The 25,253-nt window shown below is 38.8% G+C and overlaps 1 protein-coding gene across 2 annotated transcripts in view; it reads left to right on the forward strand.

Moving 5' to 3' along the window:
- The window catches only part of scn2b (sodium channel, voltage-gated, type II, beta), a 286,557-nt gene that overhangs the window by 165,536 nt on the left and 95,768 nt on the right, over positions 1-25,253 (forward strand). Inside the window, exon 1 of one of the 2 annotated variants that reach the window (XM_042487189.2) lies at positions 2,921-3,381. The exons of the other annotated variant lie outside the window; for it this stretch is intronic. The gene's annotated coding sequence lies outside the window, so the exon portion shown is untranslated. Of the gene's footprint in view, positions 1-2,920; positions 3,382-25,253 lie in introns of those variants that run through there. 2 annotated transcript variants of the gene reach the window in all.

A 25,253-nucleotide genomic window follows, 5' to 3' on the forward strand; every position in this document is an offset into this window, starting at 1 on the left:
TGTAAACATATACTGCATCACAAGCTACATTTTCATGGGACTACTTTTATGAACAATGGTGATTCATATAAACCTGTGATAACGGGCACTAAAACATACTTTTATTTAGATATGCAAAATGTCACAGACAATTACTTAAAGGTGTACTTTGCCTGGCACCAGCTGCTCATCTTTGGCTTTGCCTCAACTGGGATACAGGACTGCATGGTCTGTTAACTAACAGCTGATGTGAAGTCTGTCCTAGCATAGCCCCATCACTCTGCTCTAATCACAGAATTAGGAAATGTACAATTAGTCCTCTCTGGTCCATTAAAGTTCACTTTAATGCAGACTGCCACCGTGGTGTTTTGATAGAACACTTAAATGATAGTCAAAGATGGCATGAAAAAATCTATTTTGCCTTCTACTGCTGCCAAATCTGGGCTCAAGAAAGGCCAATTTGGAAGAGTCAGTGAGCTGTGAATCATCATAAGTCTTTAAGCATCATTTTTAGCGACAAGTAGAGAGAGCAGAAGTTTCTTTGACTTGACCACACCAAAAAAGTCTTTATATTTTTAGCTGTTTCTCTCCAACTGTGATTCTCCATCTGCATCTCTTCCATCCTAGATGGTTTTATTTTCATTCAGCAGGATGTTGGATATGTGACAATGCAGAAAATAGAGCGAATCAAAACGCGAGGAAAGAAATGGGAGCGCACAGCAGTGAAGGAAGAAAACAGACATCCTTTTCTTTCTCTTTGGGACTGTCACTCTGTTGAACCACTCACTATCACAGCTTTGATAAGAGTGAGAGCTACAAAGGTAGAGAGAGTGAGAAAAAGAAGAGGCAAAGTGAGACTCCCTTAAGTGTTACACTTTTTAAGGCTTGTTACAGAAATCTATCCATTGACATCCAGCGGGGTTTTTTGGGGGGGGGGCGCTGTAGACTGATTACCTGATGAGAGACGGAGAGGGAGGAAAGAGCGATCCAATTAGGAAGACTGAAGTGCCTCTAAAAACTCAACTTGGTGCCACAGACAGTCGACTTTTAGAAGTCGAGTGGCTTTCATGCCGCTGGCTTGTTGCTAATCAAGTGTTCGGAGTAAAATAAGACTGCTGATTTTCTGTGTGATAAAAATATCCTTTATAACAGGTGTGAGTTCAGCTTATGATACAGTAGCTAAAACACCTGTCCACTGCTGAAAGAAAATGATGCAAAGTCTCACTGTGCTATTGTGCTTTATTGAGAAAAGTACCACAGGTCTCAGCCTTGGACTTCTTTTTTACAGCTTGGAGATATGTATGACAAATGTATACTGTACTGTCTGATGTTAAGGCAAGGTATAATTCCATGAGGGACAACAAATCAGTTTCCTCAGATTTGATTGGAGCACTTGAAAATGGGCTAAGCTAAAAGAAAGAGCTGCAGTGGACTGTTGTCCTCCACCCACATGTCACTCACTGTTAGACTGGAAATAGGAGAATGAGAGAGAAGAAAGTTAGAGCAATACTCATTTGCTAATTTGGAAGTGTTAAGAATGTTTTTGCAAACTGATTTTAAAATACACACAAGCTATTGTACTATGACCCACGAATAGTCAAACCAAGTTTATTTGATGGGCAGACTTAGCTGGTAGATATACTTAAATCAGATTGGATATATTTTTATGCCCCCTGGTGAGTGTATGGATGAGTACTCTGTTGCTTGGGAAAATAAAGGAAATTTGATATATTCCTTCTTAAAACTGCCTAAAAACACAGATACACACTACACAAAATAATGATTCCATATACATTGTTATAGTACAGATGCACACAAGTAATAGAATTATCAAAGACAATCCAGATGGAAAACAATGACCAAACATGCAATTTGCGGGTGCACAAGACTGACTTTAATTCAGCAAAAGTAGTCCTTCAGGTGATGAGTGCAGCATATTTAAAGGATAAGTAATGCTCTCAGTTTTTCCCTTTATTATGAAACCCCATAAAAAGATAGAAACCAAAAATTGACAAAAAAAGGACTGTGTAGCCAGAGCTTTTAATACTGTAGCCTCAATCTCATGCCATAGAGCTCCAGTGTTGTTCAGAAACAAAGGCTTCAATATTGTAAGTCTAGTTCTACAAGCACAGGCGGGGCCCTTCTAATGAACTCATTGGGTAATACACTCCTCCAATTAAGAGCACACATTTGCCCACTGAAATTTGCATGAACATAATCAAGTAATCAGCACTGTCTATTTAAATGCACACATACCCCACAGAATATTAGGCAGCACCAGCCTGTTCTCATTCTGAAGTTTTCAAATATTGCCACTCTACCAGTGATTTTGGGTTAATATAACAACATCAAAAGTCAACTTGCCAGTGCCAAACAGAGCATTAACATCAGACGTAGATGGATACCTAGTGCATAATATGCAGGCGTAAAAGTCCACTGACAAAGCGGCAATATGTGACGACTTGGGATGAGAACATGTTGGCAACACACACTGCTGTCTGCTGTCTAACACCCATTTCAAGAGGCATAGGGGCCAGAAGGCCCTAAGGTAGAGGGCCCCCTCTGTACCAATTAAACAAGGGTTACAATTAACCCAGTTAAAAATAGTGAATACTCAATATTTGACTAAACAAGAAGAGTCCATAATAATTACAAGGGATGTCATAATAATTACAAGAGATTAAAAGTGATTTCGTGTACACAAAGTAAAAAAAATGTTAATGTATTTCATGTTAAAATTTATGGCATACTATACTGCAGTTTAAAAAAGGACAATATGTGTTTGTGAGGAGTTCATTTATTTATTTCTTTGATGTAACTGGTAAAACTGTGGTAAATAAGCTGGAGTGCAATACTGTGTTCCTATTGGCTGATGCCCGTGCGCGTGATAGGAGTGCGTGATCAGTGAGAGACAGTGGGTAAAGCGAGAGTGAGGGAGCGCCGGCCTGCGACGAAGAAGACTGAGGAAAAACATGTCGGCTTTGCTAACAAAAACAAAGTTTTAATGGACTTTCATACCAATTTGTGGACTTATTCCTTGATGGTCAACTGGACATGCGACGACGGGATTGTGTTTGCGGGTTCGTGTGAGCAGCAGAAGCGTCGGACATGGACTTTTAGGTTGTTTTACTAGGTATGTAATGCTAGCTAATTAAGTAGCATAGGAAGCTATACGGTGCATTTAGACGAGTAAATGGACATTTGGCCAGCTGACAAAGCTTATTGAGGATATTCATGCAAAGTTTCGACGAGGAAAGTTGAGAATCAGATAGCGCTCTGAGCTATCGTCCTCTGGCCATGTTGGAAAGAGGACGCAGAAGGACCGTCTCACTCGTCGCCATATTCGGACATAATGGGACACTGACAGACCTGTGGACACCCCATCAAAAATCACCAAACCAGGTACCCTTTATTTTATTTTATTGCCTTTATTTGAGATATGACCATTTTGTTTTGTGTCACAACATGCAGCGTTTGTTATGTTTTTAACGTGCTTTCCTTGTGTGTGTGAGTTTAAGAGTGTGGCGCACTTATTCTCTTATTAGAGGCGCATTTGAATTTTGTGAAGCAAGTGTACATTTGAGTTCAAGGGTAGCTACACGACACCGTTTTTAAAAAAAATCACATTCATGTTATTTTACGTGTCTTACATAATAAGGGGATATTTATTTAACCATAATCCCGTGTGGCGTTTGACCATTTCCTATAGAAGTATTTTATGTTGTTGGGTGTTTATATTTCAGTCAAAAGGGAAAGTTTGTTGGAGTATGTTCAGATAAAATTCGCTAAACTGCACTAAAAGAGAGCTAAGGTAATTAACTCTGGGATTCAGTTCATATCTGATTAATTTAGTTTTAAAATACTTTAGTTTATAGGAGGCAGGAGCGAATAAATACACTAGGTCATTCAGTCATGTTGACTCTGGCGTATTTTCCATTAAGGACTGAGGTTAACTGTAGGGAGTGTCTTTATTATAACAGTATCGTCCCCTCAAACCTGTGACCTTAACTGAATTCATGCTCCCACTATCTATCTCTGTATTCTGGATAATTTTGATTCCCCACTCTGATTAAAGCTTGTCAGGAGTGGCCACCACAAATTAACATGCACTCCTTCATTTATTCCTCCTTTCATCAGTTGCGGGGAGAGAGGAAGCAAAGGGCCTCAGGGATGGTGGAGGGGGTGAGTGAAAGAGGCAAGCTAGAGCACAGAGTGGGAGAGAGAGGTGCACGAAGCAAACAGTAAAGCAGAGAGAGCTACCGTGGCCTTGAGGGAAATGGAGGAATGGGGCTGGGGTTGGAGGAGGTGTGAAAAGATGCTGGCATGAGGAACAGCAAAAGATGATAAGAGCCCCAGGGGTAAAGAGAATTGAGGCATAAGAGAACTTGTGGGGGAGGGGGTTTGGGGCTTTTGTTTGAAGCAAACTTCATATCCACTTGATCCGCTTCTGAATTTTGATCAGAACTTGTTAGATGTCTGCAACTGCCCCCATTCCCTTTCTCCTTGTTTGGTTCCACTCTCCTTTTCTCCTTGTCATTTATTGTCCCATGCTTCTTTGTTTCTTCTGGACACAATGGGACTGTGCTGAGAGGCAGGCAAAAAGTGAAGGGTGTGACAAAGAGAGAGAGGCTTGACTTGAAACTGCATTCAAGATAAATAAATGTCATTTTACTTTTCTCTTACGATGAATACTGAAGTGAATATTGTCACTCAAACATCAACATAAACTTTACCTACACTTAAAGGGACACATGATTTTAAAGTGTAAAAATACAGCCGTAATAGAAACTTTATCAAACTCTTGAGAAACAGAAACAGTAGTAGTTGATTTATTTTGTATTTTATATATTCACAATAACTTTTAAATAGTAGGACTTTGAGGTACTTGGAGAGTGCAGAATTCCAACTATGCCAAAAGCCCACCTCACGATGTTGAAGGTGCAATATATGAAAACATTTATTCATAACCCCACCGGCTTGCTAATTGCCACTGCTTTGCAATGCCCCACCCAGGCTTGGTGTCCCTGGAAGAGTGGTGCTTATAAAACAGTGCCCGTACAGGATGCTAAGAGCGTTATTGTATTGACACACTGTTATCTCTGTCAGGACTGTTGCCATTGTTAGCACCATACTGTTAGCTGCCACCATTTCAACTCAGCCACCTTAATGTTTGCTTGCGACATACCAGTTCGTTCCCATTCTTAAGTCGTACAATACCGCCGCTTTTTCAGTGACTGCGATGTAAGATACCGACTTCAAAAGCCACCACTCGCGGCGTGATGATATGCAGCCAGGTGGCATCAGTTTGTAATACAGTGTTATGATGTGCTACCAGTCAACCGGACTGAACCTGTAACTTCAGTAGGATACGCTACTGGAAAGCATCAGGTTGAAACACTGCTGGTAAGGATGTAATGGAGGAGCGCAAGAGTCCCTATAGGACGGGTGGAAGAGGTGTTGGATGGGTCCAACAAACCCTAGACCCATGTTTTTTTAGACTGTAACTCGGTTATTTTCTACATGCCTTTTATGTACACTTGTTTTATAACCCAGGGGAGAGAGGTCCTCAGTTTTCAGTGGGTTTCTTTGTGATGGACAGGATCAAAGCAAGTTCAATCACAGAGAGGTGGAAGTGCAGTACTTCATGTGATAGATCGTAAAAGATCAAGCACTTAAGATAAACCTCTTCCATCAAACCTTACAACAGTTGCCACTTGACAAGTTGTTACCTGTCATAAGACAGGAGGCATGACAACGTTTGGGAACTTAAGAACAAATATATCAATGATCGGACTTTACAGTAAAATTAAAAGGACAGCGGTTTGTGGTCTCTGCCTTTGAGATAATAAGATAAACACTGACAACTCACTGTTCTCTTTCAGAAGACAAATGAGTGACACCAGCTTACATTGTCTGTCCTTCACCACAGTTACCTTCCATGTCTATCATGTCAGTGTAAAGTTGGGGTGGAAAGCACAGATACAGGGATCTGAAACTCTCTCTCTCTTTGTTTCTTCTTCACTTTTCTACTTTCTTATGATCCAAGGACATCCCAGAGTCGAGAAGCGAGTGGTAAATAAAGCTGAGATAGTTACGTGATTAGTCTTTCATGCCAGAGAGAGTTTAAGTTTAACTAAAGCCACTCTTCTTTCTTTCTGTCTGGCTCCTTCGCTCCTGCTCTCCATCTTCTCTCTCCCCATCTTTTCCAACAACTTGGCTGTCCCCTGGCTGAACCACTTCTGTTTAATATGAGTTCATGTGTGTGTGTGTTTGTGTGTGAGTGTGAGTGTGTGTGTGTGTGTGTGTGTGAGAGAGAGAGAGAGAGAGAGAGCGAGCAGTGTGTGTGTACATGCTAAGCCATCAATCGATTCTCAGAGTGTAGCTGAGGCTACTGCTTTAACTCAGCAGCCTTACAAAGTTGCTTTACTTCAAACATCAGTCAGTGCGCTGACTGGGAAATACCAGCATCTACTGTTTTATTTATTTATTTTCTTGGGAAGGAGAGGAAGACAGTTTATTAGAAATGGTGGAAAAGACCATGTTTTCAGTGTAGAATGGCCAAAAACAAGTGCAGTAGTTGTCTACATATTCCATATATTCCCTGCAGCTTCAACTGATAAATATTTTAGCTCTCTGGCACCTTAGTTGAAGCAAGAAGAGGAAGGTAACATAATATGTTACCAGTACTTTTCTTTTTAACTTTTTACTTTTTGTTAGCGAACCTAGTAACTTCAAAAGGGTAATAAAATGTTTTAGTATTGCACTTGTGCAAAGTTGAAAGGTTTGCAAGAGATAGATTTGCAAAATAGAATGGTGAAAATTGTTGCAGCCAAGATATTGTGACTCTTTGTCGATTGTATGGGTCTAACTCCAGAAATGCTGGATTATGCAATTCAAAGAAACAGTTCACCCTCAAAATGATCATTTGTATTATGGCTGCTCAATTATTGCAAAAAATAATAATCACAATGATTTTGACTGCTATAGAAATCACGATTATTTAACGAATATTTTAACATGAATACTCATTGGCCTTAAGAACATCATGCACTTATTGAACATAAACTCTGGTGTTTATTTTTTAACACCGGATGCCCTTTAACTTTAAATACAAGCAAGTTGAAGAACACTTAAAGCCTTGCAGTGCAGCCATGACTGTTGCACATTACTGTAGTTCACATTCACATAATAAAACCTAACTCAACTAATACAATGTTACAGTACACAACAGCTACTGTATCAATAACAGCAAAATGCATTTTGAGTAAGGATCAATGATTGTTTCTCTAATTTAGGAGAGACTCAGCAGACAGAAATTTCTCCATTATCTGTTTAGAAGCAGCTGGGAGTGTCACTACAATAAGAAAAGCTGGTCCACCTTAACAGTCTACCTTAAGGGAGCTTGGTCAGTTTGGGAGGCTAGTGGGAGGCTAACTTAGCTTGCTAACTTCGGGGCTAACTTCTGTCACTTTAAGCAGCAGCCGGTGAGCTAGCCAGTTAGACAGTCAGCCTCTACTGTTGACACATCACACAGCCGCGTTTCACGTCATACTCTCTGCTCCTCTCGCTGCAGCCTCACTGCCACCATCACTGGCACATATATGTCTGCTCTCCCAGCTCGTGCTTGTTGTCGCTCGTGCTCTCTCTTACTCTGTCACTGCACCAAAATGAGACGGCGAAGTTTCAAAATAATCGGAGAGACAGTGCACTTTGGCTCTCTTTTCAACCCATGATGAAACTTCTGTTTGGACCTTCAAAGCCAGACTCCAGTATTAAGTTGTTTTTTTTAGTGAAATGCATGTGTTTGGAAAATGCTGTGCATACCACTGAATACTCGTGAAAACAAAGTTTTCTTCACAAATTCAAGGAAACGCAGCATCTTCAAATGGGCGTTAGAGAATATGGTTCTTATATGAGGGCACTGCATCTCCAGTGATGGCTTTTATTCTACCCCTAAGAGAGTGTGTTGTCTGATGATTATAATGCTGGCAAAAGAGTTCACAATGAAAAAAGATGTATTTTCCTTTTGTTGAAATTAAGTTTCAGTTAAAATATCCACCTCCTGGGTCTGCAGTGACCAAATGCACTCTGTTATAAACACTGTAGCTGTGTCACTTTGTCCACTTATCTATAAATAGGACCCAGTTTTTAATAAAAACTTTCCTTCAAGTAAGCTGTGATTAAGTTTAATTAGAAGCACTAATAAGTCCTGTGGGCTTTATAATTAATGTTTATCTCCAGCATCCTCAGTCTCAGAAGAAATAACTGAATTTAAACAAAACCTTTCAACTAAAACTTGAACTTATTTTTAAATGGAAAAAAGAGCAGTAAAGAGATTCAATAATATTTGGAGAAAATGTACATTATTTACCTAAACCACCTATGTCATGCAGTTTTGCTCTTTCTCTGTAGCCCCCCCCCCACTTATTGTTAACCAACTGTAAACAGCGATGCGATCTGAGGACAAATAAAATGTCCCTCTGTTCCAAAACTAAACACATAAACATCACTTTGTTTGTGGTGTAGCAAAACTTCAAATGGCTAGCAAAGATGTCTGGTTCTATGTGCCCTCTTTGAGCCACATTATCTTCTGACAACAAAAAATGCTTTGGGAAGTCAAAGAGAGAGAAGCTATGGAATGATTTGTGCAAACATGCTGGATACTGCATTTGCAGTGTGTTGTGATCTAAATCAGTGCTTCCTCACACTGCAGTGTCACTGAAATCAATATATTCTTATTAAGTATTAAAGAGTTCACCACACATACACTCTGTGTAGCGTGTTTGCTAAAGCCCTGGAGCATATGTTGAATGCGATGTAACATCCTGTCGATATGCAGTTATGTGTTGTTCGATTCCATTGGATATAATTTACTGCATTATTAGAAACATGAAATATTGATAACACCTTGACTGGCCCGGGGGGCTTCCAGAAGTTTAGTGGACCACTTTGTCATTATTTGAGATGAAATTACTTTTTTATTGCAGTCATGTATCCTCTTTTATAGATTCAATATATTTTAATATTTCAGTAAATGATGCTTTACTTTATATACCCCTCAGGATTTGGTTAGTAAGAGTTGTTTTCCCGGGACTTTTAGTTTTCAGTGTTTTGCACCCAATAACAGGCCATGTGATGCAGCTGATTTGTATTTTTGTCTATTTCAGCTATTCAATTTCCAGACAGTGTCAGATGCTTGACCAGACCGGTGGCAGACATGTATCTGTGGGCAGGCATTAGATTTCCATGAGTGGGCCTAATGTAAGCATAATAGGTAGTGGTACATGAGTGTATTGATCAGGCTGATCATTCAATGAAAGCACATACTCCCTATCTATATAAAGGATATGAGCAAAGTCATAGGCTGTGTTCCATTTCCATTAGACTGCAGCTATTTTGTTTTCATGCAAAGTAGGCTACATTTACAAATGGAAAAGTGAACTTCAGAAACTGTGTTCAGGCTTTTTCAGTTGTTGCTGTAACTTGTGTCAGTCAGGGCTGACCACCAGCCTTTCTGGTTATTATACATCAATGATATTATATTCCATATGTGCTAATATATTCCCCTAAATCCTGAACATTGGACCTTTTTTACGTTCTTTTTTTCTTTTGTCATAGAGTTTACTAGTGCTTCCAACATTTTGTCTTCCCCAATAACACAAATCAAAATCTCCAGCCTGAGCAACACCATCAAGTTTCTTTTAAGTAGGGCATCAACATTTTGTCTCATGAGCTTAAATTCTGCTTCAATGTTGTGTGTGTTTGTGTGGTAGCAGCCATAGTGGCTTTGTGGCTGCATAAAATTTGAAGGTGCAGTTCCCCCTATCCATCACGACTAACCTTTGGCTTGTTTGAAAGTGTCTCTTCAGGAAAGAATTACAAAAGCTAAGATAAATATCTTTACTAAACTTTGGTTGTCCTTGTGCGAACTTTCAAGTTTTAAAATGAATACCCATTGGATGACTATTCCTAATTTTCTGTCTAAATTGTCAGAGGTCCAAACTTTTCCAGTTTTAAATTTTATTATTTAACGTTTTGAGTTTCCACAATTGATTGAATATAGCGCTGGCTAACCCATAAAGACTGATAAGACTCAAATTTAAGGGTTTTGTTCCTGGGCCTTTACACCGAAGTTACCCGTAGCCAGTCATTTCATAACAGAAAGGTTGGCAGAATTATGTCAGGTTATTTAAAGTTCTGACTGTCTACTTTATGGTCTAACTTTAACATACAATGCGATAAGAAACTGCTTCTGCATTCAACTTGGCTCTCTCTGAGTTTATCAAACACCTCTAGTGACAGTGATGGATTGTGTTTGTTTCCGGATCTCACTTCCAGATTTAAAAAGATAGAATCTTTTGTGTTTGTTTACAACCATCTGCCTTGAAAAAGCTTATGAAGGTCTATCAGCATTCCTGCTTACTTAGAAACCCAGAGGATTTGACTGAATTAACCCAGCCTCCTCTGGGTTTTCATTTGTACTTTTATTATGAGTTTCAAAATGTCTCAAATTCCATCTAGAATTGGAAATTTAGGGCATATAAATCCAACTTAGCTCTAATCATTTGGCACGTTAATTGATTCATTGAATTAAATTGACAAGTTGCACCTTGTAGAGTATTTCAGATAAAACCATAGCCCATCCATCATTGCCATGTTACATGAGCGCTAATTTAGCATTGCTTCTCATTGTATGATCATAAAATGTACCATTGTCATTGCGGTGCACCATGATTTGTTTATGAGTTGTTCCAAGCACTGTTGTGACTGATCTGTCCTTTAATGACTTAACAATTTGACTGTTGCCCCGGTGTGACTTGCTCCCATTTGTCACAGTTTATTACAAAAACAAAACTAAAAATGTCATTGAAAATAACTTCCCAGGTAAAACAGAATGTCATGGCATTTACCCTCAGATACTAAGAGGATTAAGAACAATGGTCCATTCTCCAGGAATTTCAGGTGGAATGAAAAAGGCTATCACCTGCAGGAATACGGCATTGTATATTGTGAATAAAGCCTTTTAAAGGAAGCACACTGAAATGCATCAGACTGTAACAGATTAGATCATGTATCTACCTGCATGCAAATAGACCAGGAAATGGTTACACACACACAGACACACAAACACCCACAGAAGCACTCATACGTGCTGCACGCACTCACACATAGACAGGAAATGTTTCCTCTTAAATTATCTCTGCCTAAATGCCTTTTACACACATATACACACAGCCAGATGGGTTTTTAGGTCATTGCTGTGCCTGCAGCAGAGCAGAGGAATGATGTCATCTCAACCTGTTGCGGTGTTGTCCTCTGGCATTCCTAAAAAAAAAAAGAAATTTTAAAAACCTGTTGACTGACCTTTACCATTAACGTCCTTAAACAGTGAAGTTCACAGGCAAGATGACTTTGTATTCATCTAAAAGAGTGCTGATGACCACCAGTAAAAAATCTGTTGCCAGTTACTTAAAACTTTCAGCTTTACACATGCCATAGAATAGGGATGTTACAATTCAGTCAACTCACGATTCGACATGATTTGATGACACTCGACTCACGATACGATTTTCTCATGATTTTTTTTTTAATGCAAAATGAGATTACAGAAAAATTATGTCCTAAAAATATTCTGTAATTTTAAACAAAAAATAAGCAAAATACCGCATTCTCTCTTCTTTTATATATCAAATTAAAGAACCACTTTTTATTTCTGAGGTAGGGTATAAATGCAAAACACAAACTATGCAATTAATGCATTTATGGACATTCACAATGTCCCCTGCTGTTAAAAAAAACCTTTTACATGGTACAGAGGTGGCTGGTGTGGAAAGATTTGCTTTTGGGGTGAGTTGAAGAACTAAGTTGGTCTTTTCCCACTTGTTGGTGATAAGCTGCGCGCTCTCTTTGGCTCTTGTACTCATTTGAACGAGCAGGGCTGCAGCTTGTCAGTGTGGTTTGGCCGTCTAGCTGTCGTTAAGGAGTAACGTGCGTAGGCGGGGCGGACCAGAGCTCCTGATGCTGGTTCTCATGCTGCATCACCTTTATTACTTTCTGACTGAAGGGAGCTCAAATGCCGCCACACTTCTGAAATGAATGCTTTGTCTTATTTACGTTGGCGAGCTGGCTTTCGTCTGGGATGTGACGTAGGACGTTGAACATGTAGGGATGTAGCACGTCGATGAAGGCATAAGTAGATTACGCCCTCTGCTGTTCCAAAAAAGTATCGCGGTTCATTTTTCATTTCACCGATTTGAATCTCACATAGTTTTTATCAATTTTTAACTGCCTCGCAATGCATCGTTACATCCCTACCATAGAAAAAGAAATTGTTTTGAAATAACTCTAAACACATTAGATTTCCTAAAGAAAATGTATTTAATGTTTTATGTTTATGAAGGTATAAAAAGGTCATTGTGCCATAAATCATGAAAACAGACATCTGGGGAGCTCTAAAGTTAAAACACTCAGTTTCTAGGAAGTGATAACTGCATTTTTCCCATTAGATTCATGTTTTTATTATGTTTGATTGACAGCCCTGACAATGTAAAAGGTAAATAATTGATTTACTGATTTCTTTGCAGATTTTCACTGCTGCATAATAAGGAACTGAACTTTCTATTGTACTTGAGACTCAATGGTTCTCAGTAACAGAGGGGAGGTTAGGCTGAAAACTTTCAAATGCTAATGAGTTGTACAAGGTCAGTTCAGAATTCCATCAGAAATAAAATACTGCAAGCTGTAGGCCATAAAAAAATGAATGAAACATACTTGAAGGATCAGTCCACATTTTTTCTTAGTCTATCTTACACAATACTAAATTATTTCTTTTTTCCCTTTAAAGGCTGTAATTTGAACAGTGTGCTGCAGTCCTCCATTCTCTATTGGAAAACACCCATACAATATGTTACTCCATACAATAAATATGTAAATGAAAGTGATTTTGGAGGATACTTACTTGATTTGTCCAGTTGAAAGCTCATTTCAGTGTGGGGTGAACTTTGAACTTTGTATTTTTTTCACCATCACTTACATCAAAATTTCTTCAAGATGTGGTTGACTGAATTCAAAGTTGTGTGAAAGCATCTAGTGAACACAAACCTGTTGGTGCATAGATTTTATAAACAAAATGAGTATAAATGTTACAATTGGTGTCTCATGGTGTAAACCTTTGGGCGATGATGTGCTGTGGTTGCAGTGATTCATAATTGTTGGAAAACCAGTTTCATTGACCATTTTACAACGTCATTGACTGCTGATTCTTACTTCTCTTAACCAGCTGGTAGGGACTGCAAGTCCACAATAAAATATTGTAGCAAAGGCATTTGAGCAAAAGGTATTTTCAGAAATTATCTCAGCTAAGAGCCAAAAGGGGGAAGCCATTATTCCTGTTACAGGCCACATTTTGGCCTTCATTTGGTCTCCTTTTGAACTGGAGCATCTGCTGATTAAATCCATACATGAAATGTTATGACCCACTTAAATGAGGCATGACATGAGATGAAAAACTGAAACGTTATCTTTGCTGCCATCTTGACTGTAGGGGAGCCAGAAAGCACAATTCCACCGTGCGGATCTCCACAATCACCTGGTAGAGATCTGCACTCGACTGGGCACACTTTTCTAGTTGTATTATGTTGTTATTAATTGATATTGATTATAGATTTAGTGGATGTTTTTTGTTATTGCAGGCATTTTTGTATCTTTGAGTCTTTGGCGCAAAAGCACCACCACAGTGGTCCAAAGGCAGTGCAGCTCCAGCCTTGTTTCCTGAGCCTCAGAAACTTTTTACTGACCTGTTGTTACCTGTTAACCTGCTGTCTCAAGTTGGTGTTGTAACAGAACTGAGCCTCTTTATTGAGACATAAAAGACATTTCTTTTCAATGATCAATCTTTAATTGGGTTTGAAAAATAATAATTAGAGAGAATGCAGTACGGTGTAATTAATATAGATTTAGAACACATAAAATATTAATACAACAGCATGCTTGAAATGAGACCAAATTTTAAGTCATTGTGTAGAGAAATTGGCCTGATTTCACTGGAAAATTATAGAAAGGCTTCTTTTCCTCCTTTGGCACATTTGTGCTCAACACTTCTTTTATCTTTTTTATGGTTTTGATGTGGTACATAAATGAAGTTTATTATCATCTGTCCTTCAGTTGATGAGGGACTATTACTTTAGTGCTGAGTTGTCAGCCTAAACGGAAATAGGGTGATCTGGAGGAGAACTGACCTGATTCATCCGCTGCATCTGCTGACCCCAGGTCTGAGACAATGCAGGAAAAGCCTCAAGCAGTAACCTTTGACCTTTCATTGATTCTTTAACATGTCACTTGGAACAGAGGGTTGATTGCTAAGAAATTGTATTTCTGCTGCCAACAGGATAAAGATCAGGATGCAGTGTGGAGAAAAAAAAGGCAACGAGTCAGCGTGACAAAAGAGCTTACAAGATACAGGATAACTCTGTAGCTTGACAGAGTTGGCGGCAGGCACTCTAAAAAATAACAGAGAAATAACACCGTTAACTGTGTTTTACACCAAAAATCAAGGACAAGTGTTTGGTAAACACAGCGTAGCAGGAGATTTTTTTTTTCTTCCAGTATCTGAAAAAGGCCATGGATTCTGAAGGCAAACAAAGGCACGACATACATCATTCAGATCATTTAATCATGAATCATACATGTGATTCATGTTAGAAATATCAACCATCATTAATCAGCAGAGGTTCAAACATGATTGTTTTCAAACTAAATTTTGTAGTTTGTAATTTATTCTAAGTTTTCAGAATATAATTTATTCTCCAGCACAGAGCCTTACTGTAGACAAGAGTGCTCACAAAGAGATCCAAGAAGGCACATGCTATAAATCATGTGCTGAAATAGAAACATGAACAACCCCCAAACACCTACAAGCAACACACACACACACACACACACACACACACACACACACACACACACACACTCTCTCTCTCTCTCACGGACATCAAACACACAGACCTCCTCCATGAGTATCCCCTGAGTTTAATTTTGGTAGGAGGGTTGTTTTGGACATATGTGGAGGAATTTTTGTTGTAGGTGGCACTGCAGTGGGAGGGTTGAGGAGCTGAATACACAGAAAATAGAGAATAGAGAGATGGATTCTGATGGAACATTGGAGGCACATAAAAATAAGGAGGTTGTTCAAAGAAAGAGGAAAAGCAAAGAAATGGTAAATGGAATGGATGGAAAGAGATGACAAAGGGTAGTAAATGCAGAGCAGGACAGCAGCACAAGAGAGAGATATATGGAGAGATAGAGCAAGAGGAGGAGTGAGGGAGAGATGTGGGGGTGGAAGAGAGGTTGAGGAGATTTTGCAGCCTCTGCATTGCAGGGCCAAGGTCAGAAATAAATAATGAAGTAAGTGAACAAAAGAAGGAAAGAAATGAATGGACTGATAAATGGTGGAATACAGGAAGGTGAAGCTCCAGCCCAGAATATGTATAACTTCTCTTAAAGGAAATCTCACTTAGAAATGCAAATGAATGGTGCTACTGAATTCTTTCGTTTTTTTCTTTATACTAAATACAATACTTTTTTTCTTGCTGCTGACTTGCCAATTTCAAGCAAACCAATTCTCATTTCTTTTTTAAATGTAATCACAATATTTGTGCTCCTGATGGGACTTTTAGCATTTTGCAGTTCATGGATAAGTGTTTTTATTTATTTAAGTTGTATTTTTTTTTCTACCTACCTACCTAAGCTTATGAGCACCATGGAAGAGCAAATCTGTATTCACAAGCTCAACATTCATGTATACTTCTGCTCTGATGTCCTCAAAATCAAAATGACAAAACCTTCCCACCAACAAGGACCCACCTACTAAGCCATAGGTATAATCATCCTTAAACAATCACATCCAAACCAAAGGAAACTAGCAATTACTGTCAGAATCACAAAGATTAAAACAAACACTTCTGTACTTCACACCCGTAGCTCAACAACGTATTTTTGAGTGATGTTTGCATAATGCTCTCATGTCATAAAAAGCCTTTGGCAAGCAATTGATTCAGGATGGATTAATAATGAGCTCTGGATGATTAATGAAAAGCTCATTATTAATTAATTAATAAAAAAATCAATTACATACCAATAATTGTTAACAGATGAACGCATTAGTTTTTAAAGAATTAAAGTGTCCCTCATTCATTATGTGAAGCATTTCACCAGCTTTTACAAAGATTTATGAACAAACCATCATCTATACCAATATCAGTGATGGACATCTCATGATATAAAATAAATGTGTATATTTGTTAAGGCCTATTAAAATTCTTCTCGACATCTTTCGATGGTTTGCAGTCCATTAACAGTCTTTGTTAGAGGTTAAGATTGTCGTTGCAGGCCCTCAACTTTTGAGAGCTTCTTGTTGCTGCTGTCCATGGTGCTGAAGAGGATGATGAATTCATTGATCTGACTTCAGTTTGTAAGCCATTTTGTAGAACGACTAATTCTTCCAGAAGGTGAAAATTTCTTCTGGAATTAACTGAGCTAAGAAGCTTGAAGCTGTTGCTTGATCAGTTATGTTATATGATTGGAAAAAAGGCCTGAAAAAAGACTCAGTACATACTGTACAACTTACAAAGTGAATCGCCAGGGTAAACAGGAACAAGCTTCATTTTCATTTGAATTTCATAATGAAATAATGTAAGAAGCATGCTCTGATTGTTAGGATGTCTACAGATTAATTTAGGTGAATTTTCTCCTTTCAGTCTAGGTGTATTTCTCTCTCTGGTTTCTCATGTTTTTTCAGTACAGAAGATAGTCAATTGAAGTATTCTGGAATCATGTGAGAATATGGAAATTTAGGATCATATCCTACAAAATTTAAGAATCTCCTTAAAAAAATACCTCCCACACATTGGACAGCCAACTGTTAAGAGATCTGAAAATTCAACTAATCAACAACAGATCAAGGCCTTAATAAACAAGTAATGATGCAAAACCTAATCATTCTCCAACACTGAATTTTTATTCTAATTCTAATTCATTATTATCATCATTATTATTATTTTAGTGTTGCTTTTTGGGCAACTTATGCTAGGTATATAATTAAACCTACACATGACAAATACAGCAGGTCAAATGTATGTTTTTAATTAAAATTGTTATCAATTCAAGAATTATAATTCATTTTAAATGTGTCCAAAATAACAAAAACTAGAGAAAGACACAAACTAAATAAACTGTCTGTATACAGATTCAATCCAGCAAACCACAAGTAGACTTCTTCTAAATAATTTAAGCAATTGTACATAAATGACTAAATAAGGTAGAATGTAGATTTATCAAGTTTTTTTTGCTACAAAGTTTAAAAATTTCATTTGTCTTTGACCCTGCTACATCTGTGAAGTTGAAGGATGGGTTGATTAAAGTAAGCAGCTACTATGAAGATTCCATCCGGTTGCTCGGGCATGTTGCTGGTGGTGGCAGCATTCAATTCCTGCAGTGCATTTTTTGAATATGAGTCTTGTGCGCTTATGGCTCCCAACAAGGGAGTGCAATAGCTTGATCTGGGATGTTAGGAGTTAACTATGTCTCTGTGAAGATGTGCGCAGAGCAGTCTCTGATCTCCTGTTGCTAAGTGAGCCTCAATCATATCTCACCCACATCTCATCCACTTTATTCTCCCCAACTGGACATTAGCCAGAAGAAGGCTGAGTGGAGGAGCAGCTCTCAGTCCAAGTTGGGTCAGCATCGCCCTGATGCCGGCTCTCGTACCCTTCATCCGGTGCTTTCGGTTTTATTTCTCCCCTCTGGTCTGACTGGTCGCTGAGCATATACCTTTGGTGGGGATCCTCTCTCGGTCGGCTGCATTCAGTCCAAACTCCACACAACTTCCCCAATGTTGATAAGTAATTCTCTATCAAAGAAAAGTCTTGCTTCAGCAGAAAGGGCCATGGTGTTGAAAAAATAGAAAAATATAGCAAAAAAGTCTCAAGGATTTTGAGGAGCTACAGGCTGCTAAGCTATGGCGCTGCCATCATCATAGCATAGTGAGATTGGCTGTAAACAAAACTGAGTGCAAACTCTTACATGCACTTCGACAGCCTCAACACTTGCACCTTACCTTTATCATACACCATATGAACAGCTCTTACAGCACTTACAGAACTGGAACAAAACCACGACTGTCAGCCATTTTGTGCTGTCTGGTTGCCATGTTGGCAATGGCTTGGTAATCCTCTGTTATCCCTTTGTGTATTTTGCCTAGGTGAATGACAGTGCTGCTGTACACAAAATATTACCAATGTGGAAGGAGTGAAGCAAAAATGAAAAAGTAAAACTTTGGAACCAAAGCAAGGCTATGATGGCATATTAGGATTATTGTAGCTAAGAATGATTAAACCAATAAAATGTAATTGGTACATTTACTAGAAAAAAAATTGCCAAGAATGCCAAGTAATGCCAGAAAGTCAGATGACAAAGTAAAAAGAGTGACAAAGTCCATGTAGAGACTTTTTCCCTCTTTATACTAAATCACTTGACTTTCTGGCAGTAAAGTATAAGTATAAGAGTATAAATTCTTATAATTTTACTACTTTAATCTCACAGAATATCCAAGTTTTTTTCTCTTAAATGTATTACTTAAATCTTGGAAGTTTATTGCCTCCTCCACCTAATCTTTGTTGTTGTTGTTGTTATTGTTGATGATGCTGTTACTCTTCACTTCAGAATACATGTATGAATACAGTAAATCAGGCTCTTGGCAAAAACTTTTAATAGTGTTTACCATTTTCTCAGAAACAGACATCAATTTAGCTTTTTCTCAGTTACAGCATCTCCTGCAGATTCAAAACGGCTCTGCAGGCGGTTTGCATTCAGCCTATTGTCATTTCACTACCAAAGCATTGTACAATCGGTTTGCCTATCACACTTTATAAGTAATTAGTGAAGTTGAGCTGCTTGTTTTAACTATACTGTGTTTGTGTGTGTCTGTGTGTGTCTGTGTGTGTGTGTGTGTACACCTTATATTACAAACTTAAAATATAGCATTACATCAACTCTAGAAACCAATTGCTGACAGCTGGTAAATGAGGTTCACCATTTTTACAAGTGTTGAACTCTATCGTAAGGCAATAGGCCAAGCTCCAAGTTTTAGAAAGTGGTTAGTCAGAAAACCTCACCAAAAAGTTAAAATATAACCTTGAAAGTGAGAATTGGCCACCATTAAAACCTTTCAATGTACTGCTTTGACATTCTTTTGGCAGCTTCCTGTATCTAAATTTTAGGGGGTAGAGCATGCAGACCTTCTTCCTGACTCTTCCTCTCCGACATGCTTCGCTTCACCTTTCCATTAGCATAGCACCAGTGCCACCTTCTGTTTGCCTCTAACTTTCCATTTTTGGCATTAGTTTCATCCATCTTCATTCTGTCTGACAGAGTAAGGAAGGAGAATTCCATTCACACACGTGCAGATACACATTTCCCATCATTCTTCATATTTAATTTCCACCATCGTCTTCCTTCCTTCTTTCTGTCAATGTAGGTCTCACACAAACTCCAAACCTCTCCATGGCATCCATTTCTCCAGATGTGAGTGTAATGAGTTTGAACATGTCTTCAGCAGGAAATATGTTCCTTGTTTAATGATCCTTATTTAGAGTGACTGGCACATTATGGTATTATATTGTGTATGGGTCATCATTTTTGATGTTTTTAAACTCCTATAGCTGCATTTTGAAAATGCGGTAACATTAATAGTTTGAAATATGACCCATACAAAAAGGTGAAACAAAGTTTAAAATAAATCCTCAGGGTATGGACTATAAGACTACTTTCCTGTAGACAATTATAGACACATAAGCAACTGTGTAACATGTAAAACAGATACATATTTCATCACATTGAGTTGTAAATGAAAGTAAATAAACTTTAACCGGTAAACCTGGATCGACATCACTTTTCTTATGCAGTGTGAGTGTCCAGATGCCTTTCAGAAGTAATCAAACCTTCGAAACCTAAGCAAATTGGTTTGATTTATTTTTAAATTACAAGAAATTAGAAGATTTCGAAAAATATTTTCTAAAAGCTAGGGTGAAAATTACAGAAAACTATATTTCTATTATTGTAATTATATATTTAAATTTGAACGGTTAAACAATAGCATTTAATGAATGCAGAAATGATAAAAAGACGTGTTGAGCTTCTGGGGTGTGGGGGATATTTTTTGTTTATAATGGATATGTCCACATGAGAGTTCGTGATGTACACACACTCGCACAAACACACACACACTAAGACACACACACACACACACACACACACACACAATAGAAAACTATTTTAAAAGGCTTTATTAATCCATCAAAAGTCAGATTCCTCTTACAATTATCTGCCACTTAATGGAGTAAATTAATTCATCATATTTAAATCAAAAGAGAGAAAGAGGGGGTGGTCAGTGAGGTTTTATCTACTTAAGATAGGTGGAGGATTGAAGGTGTTGCAAAATGGGAAGAGCATGGATAAGGGAGGGATAGAAAGAAAGAGAGGAAGAAAAAGAATTGGATTTTTAGAGAGATGGCAGCTAAATGAAGCCGTAGAGTGTGGTACAGATGGAGAATGGCTTCAGACACAAGGTAATTATTTCCTGGCTGGTGGAATGGAAGGAGCAAGGGCTCCTTCATTAACTGGCTGTTCATTACTGATGAATAGAGGGATGGACACACACACATACGCACACGTGCAGGCATGCATAGCCATAGGTGCACACACAGACACACACATACACCCTCCCATTGCATACCCACACAGACACACACATTGCACACACACCCTTATCCAGATGCACACATTCACAACTATTTAATCAGTCTCACAAAATTTTCTAAAACGAACAGCAAGTCTAGAATGCTGATTAGGTGTTGTAGACATGAGAAATCTGAGAAATATGTAATTCTTTCCCTCCACTGACGAAGATGAATATCTTATAAGGTCAGAGTTAAGGTTATATGATTGAAACAAAATTGAGCTCGGAGGGGATTCATGTCATGTTATGCTTTTTTTCTTCGCTTTTTGCCAAGTGTAACATGAGAAGATGATTAGAATTATGAAGCTACAGCTTTCACTGGACAGCTAAGCTCAGCACAAAGACTGGAAACAGCAGGGAGCTGCTTACTTGGCTCTATCCAAAAAGACAAAATCTGTCTACCAGCCAATGGTGAACATATTGATGGTGGTGCACCAAGGCCCATAGGCTGTCTGAAGCCCATGTAGGAAGGTGATTCTTTGTCATTTGAAAAAATTAGGCTATGGTAATTTGAGTCCAGGATGGGCTGTTGGATTAGTATTAATAAAACTGGCACTTTTGCTGCTGTCTGTGGTGCTGATCAAAGGCTGATTTGCAAGATGAGGGAGGATCGCCTCATCAGTTTAAATAATAGAGGCGGTTGTTTTGACACATGCTGTTTGGCAGTGGTTAAGTTTGGCCTTACTTTGCGGGGAGGAGTGTGGATGGCAGGTCATGGATGTCAGTAATAGCAACTCAAATTCAACCAGTGTAAACGTCAGGAGGGGTCTGATCCCGCACAGTTCAGCTCCTCACCAAATCAGCAACTGTTCTGTTGCTGCTGTTACACAGGTTAGACCCAGTGCTGCCATTGGCCATCAGCCACTGTGAAAATTGAAATTCGGATTTTACCTACCTTGGCAGCCACCCAAGCAGAGCCTATGAGCCCCGTCTCAATTTAACCCCAGTTGTGTCTGTCCATGTGTATGTGTGCGTGCAAAAGCATGTGCAAGACAAAAACCTGCCTGACAATCTTTGTGCTAGGATAACTTAGCCATTTGCTGGTAGTAGCTTTACATTTAGTGTCCAGACATGAGAGGTGAGTAAATGTTGAACTTTTACTTTAAGATATATTGCTCACTTTTTGAGTTTGTGCGTGACCAGAGTGTTTATGTAGGCTACATATTCACAAACCCAGTCACCCCTCACTTTTAGCCCTGACCACCCACAGTTGTGTAATACATTGGTATCACTGGCATTTAAGATGGAGTACTCACCCAGCATCACATTATTTAAACTTGCGCATAGAATCACACTGACTTTAAGCTTTAGAATGATAACGCCCACAAACAAGGTGATGGTGTAATCCGTGTGATTTGAAGTACAAGTCTCACAGATAAGTGGGCACTCAGAAAAGAGTAGCATTAGGTTCATCGGTTTAAAAGGAGATTTGATGCTTTAGGTTGCAAGGATGGAGAGAGAGAGAGAGAGTTGGGAGGGGGGGGGTAAAGCAGCCTTGTTTATGCCTCTCATAAAGGGCTTGTCAACTGTGTCAGCCCAGAGGAGAGAAACCAATTTGCAAGCTGACACCTTGTGACGTGTGTGCGTGCGTGTCTGCGCATGTCAATGCACAGCCATGCCCACAACTTTTCACCTGTTAGCACTTCCCCTACAATTTGCTATAGCTATATGTATACTCACCCATGCATGTATGCACGTAGCCAAAGCCAAGAGAACACATGGATGTCATGAATTCAGGGAGTATAGAGTGTGTACAAGACATGCAGAGACATAGGCTACACACTAGTTCACACGCGCACAGGCACACTTAGACAAACAAGTTATGAATTTGAATGCAGATGAGCGTCTGGATGAAGGTTGCTGCAGGCTGTCCATTTAGGAGAGTCATCACCCCGTTTCCCTCTATGACACCTGGAGACACCACAGTCACTTCTCATCTAGCTCAGACACCTGAAGACACAGAAAGCGACAGAGAGAGGGAGAGAGAGAGAAAGGCAGACATTCAGAAAAAAATAGTAGGAACAGAAAAACTCTTAAAGTCTTATGTGCATATGTATGCATGCACATATTTGCATGTGTGTTTCAGTTCTTCTTGGTGTGTGTTTGTGCTTCCCCTTTAGCACTGTACTGTCAGTTTTATCGTATATAAATGCCAGCAGTGAAAGATCATCTCATTGTCATGCCTAGTGGCAGCAGCATATTTGATGTCGCTAATGAAAACTGTATAAATGTCTGACAGCATATTTTAAGAAAGTAAGTTGTTTTGCTCGTTTGCATTCGTTACATATAAAGCTTGACACAGACTTTTTTCTTTGCAATTGTACCTAATTATGTTAATGCTTTTGAGTTTATAATTACCGTTAAATACTACAAACAAACTCCAAAATATATCAATTTTATTGGTTCTCCCAATGCAGAATAGAAGGAATGTATTAAATTACACATATGAGAACTCCATCAGTGAATGTGCACGGTTGTACTGTTGTGTCAAGGCCATTTTAAGTGGAATGGCTATAGACACCCAACGGCCACACCAACCCTTTCTCTGTAATGAAAAACTTTGTCACAACCCTCCACATCTCATCTGTCTCAACTCACAGGGTAACCTGGCGTCTCTATAGCCTCATTCACACTGCGCAAAAACCCTGCTCACACCCGCTAACATCTGTCTTTTTAATGCTATGGGAATGTGTACAATTGGCATTCACAACCAGGTAAAATGACTCTGCAGTAGACACGGATTATTATCACCTCTGGCTTTGATCGGTATAGATTGAAACACAACACCTGGGTGAGCACATCAATTTCAGCTCCTTAACAGGTGAGCTGCAATGACGCTCTGCCTCTAATTACCGTCTGTCTCCTACTAAGCAGCACTTAAACATTGATACAAATTAATTTGCACCAAGTTTGAAAGAGAGACAAAGTAAGAGCTATATAAAGAGAAGTAACTGTTAAGTTTTCACTGACTTCTGTCCATGCTGCTTTCTACTGTTTACCTGTTCTCCTGTTTGTCCCTGACATCACACAGATACACCAAAACAAGCCACATACACAAAAGGCACACTCGTCTGCTGCAGAGCCGTGTACAAACTGTGCTCTCCGGGCAACGAGAAAGCAGTCATGTTTAGACAACAAAACTAATTGGTTAGGTTTAGAAAAAGATCATGATTTGGGTAATAATAAGTATGTTTGTAAATTAGTAACAATAACATAACATGACATAAATACCTCACATATTGATGTCAGTTTTCCGACTACTGTACATAAAGTACATATCCTACATCAAAACAAAATTGACTTTTGATTTCAAATGCGACATAGATATGTAAGTTAAGTTTGTGTCCCCTTTGACTTTTGGTGAAAGGGGACACAAATGGTGGTCATTCTTCATATTTTCTTCCCAATTATCAGAAAACCCCAAGTTGATATGAAACATCTGTACAATAAGATGCATCCCTACACACAAGAGCTTATGAAGTGAGAGTGAAACATGTTTGGAACTACATGTATGCCATATCAAACTAGAAAAAAAGACACATCTAGTGAAAAAAAACTTCAAATTTTAAAGTTAGATGCAGTGCTTCATTTTGTTTACTGATGATTCCTCACACCCTGATGTCTTTAATAGAAACCGTTACTGCATTGTTCGTGGAAAATTATCACAATTTAGGCATTAAATAGACATATCCACAGTGACTCACATAAGAACAACAGTAAAATACGTGAAGATTCTTCAGGCATCTAAGTGATAAGTCGACAGACAATTTAAAGTGCTTTATGTAAGTCATTCAGTAAGAAAAGTCAAACAAGATCAGGTAAAGGAATAGGGTTTGATGTGGGAGGCTGGAGATCAGTAGGGGAAACAAAAGAGATTAGTTTTTATATAGTGTTTTATAATGTGAAAGAAAAAAAGTGATGAGTTAACAGCCCAGATCCAGGAAAAAGTGTCACTCCACCAATGGGAGTGCAGGAGGGAGTCGAGATGTAAGGTGTGAACTGGATGTGGGTTTAAAGGTGCATTGCTGCTGCATACTTATCACTTTGTAGGTCTATATAAAGAGGCGTGAGCTTCTGAGAGCAGATGTGGCAAGACCAGCCAGCATGAAGTTCTACTAGTGAAAACAAAAACGATGAGATCTTTGAGCAGGAACTGTGTAGACTCTCTGGTGAGCCATGGTCTGATTTGATGGATGTTAGAAGCAATTTGGCACAGTCGATCAGTGGCTGCTGTGAAAGCATCAAAGGATGACATGGGGTTTATCCTATTACTTTATTTTGCATCCACATTGTCTCTTCCTTTTGGATCAGCTCCGCCCATGTAAGATGCAGAGGCACAGATGTGAGGATGAAATTCGGGGACATCCTCTGTATTAATTTAATATATCCATATAATAATAATAGCAGGTGGCTTAATAGATTTGTCATAATGTTACGAAGCTTGGATTTGGTGTTGGTTTTGTGACCGCTGTGGAATTACTTT

The sequence above is a fragment of the Plectropomus leopardus genome, chromosome 6 (genome assembly GCF_026936395.1).
Source record: "Plectropomus leopardus strain MGB_pleo_1.0 chromosome 6, ASM2693639v1, whole genome shotgun sequence".
In the NCBI taxonomy this organism is placed as follows: Eukaryota; Metazoa; Chordata; class Actinopteri; order Perciformes; family Serranidae; genus Plectropomus; species Plectropomus leopardus.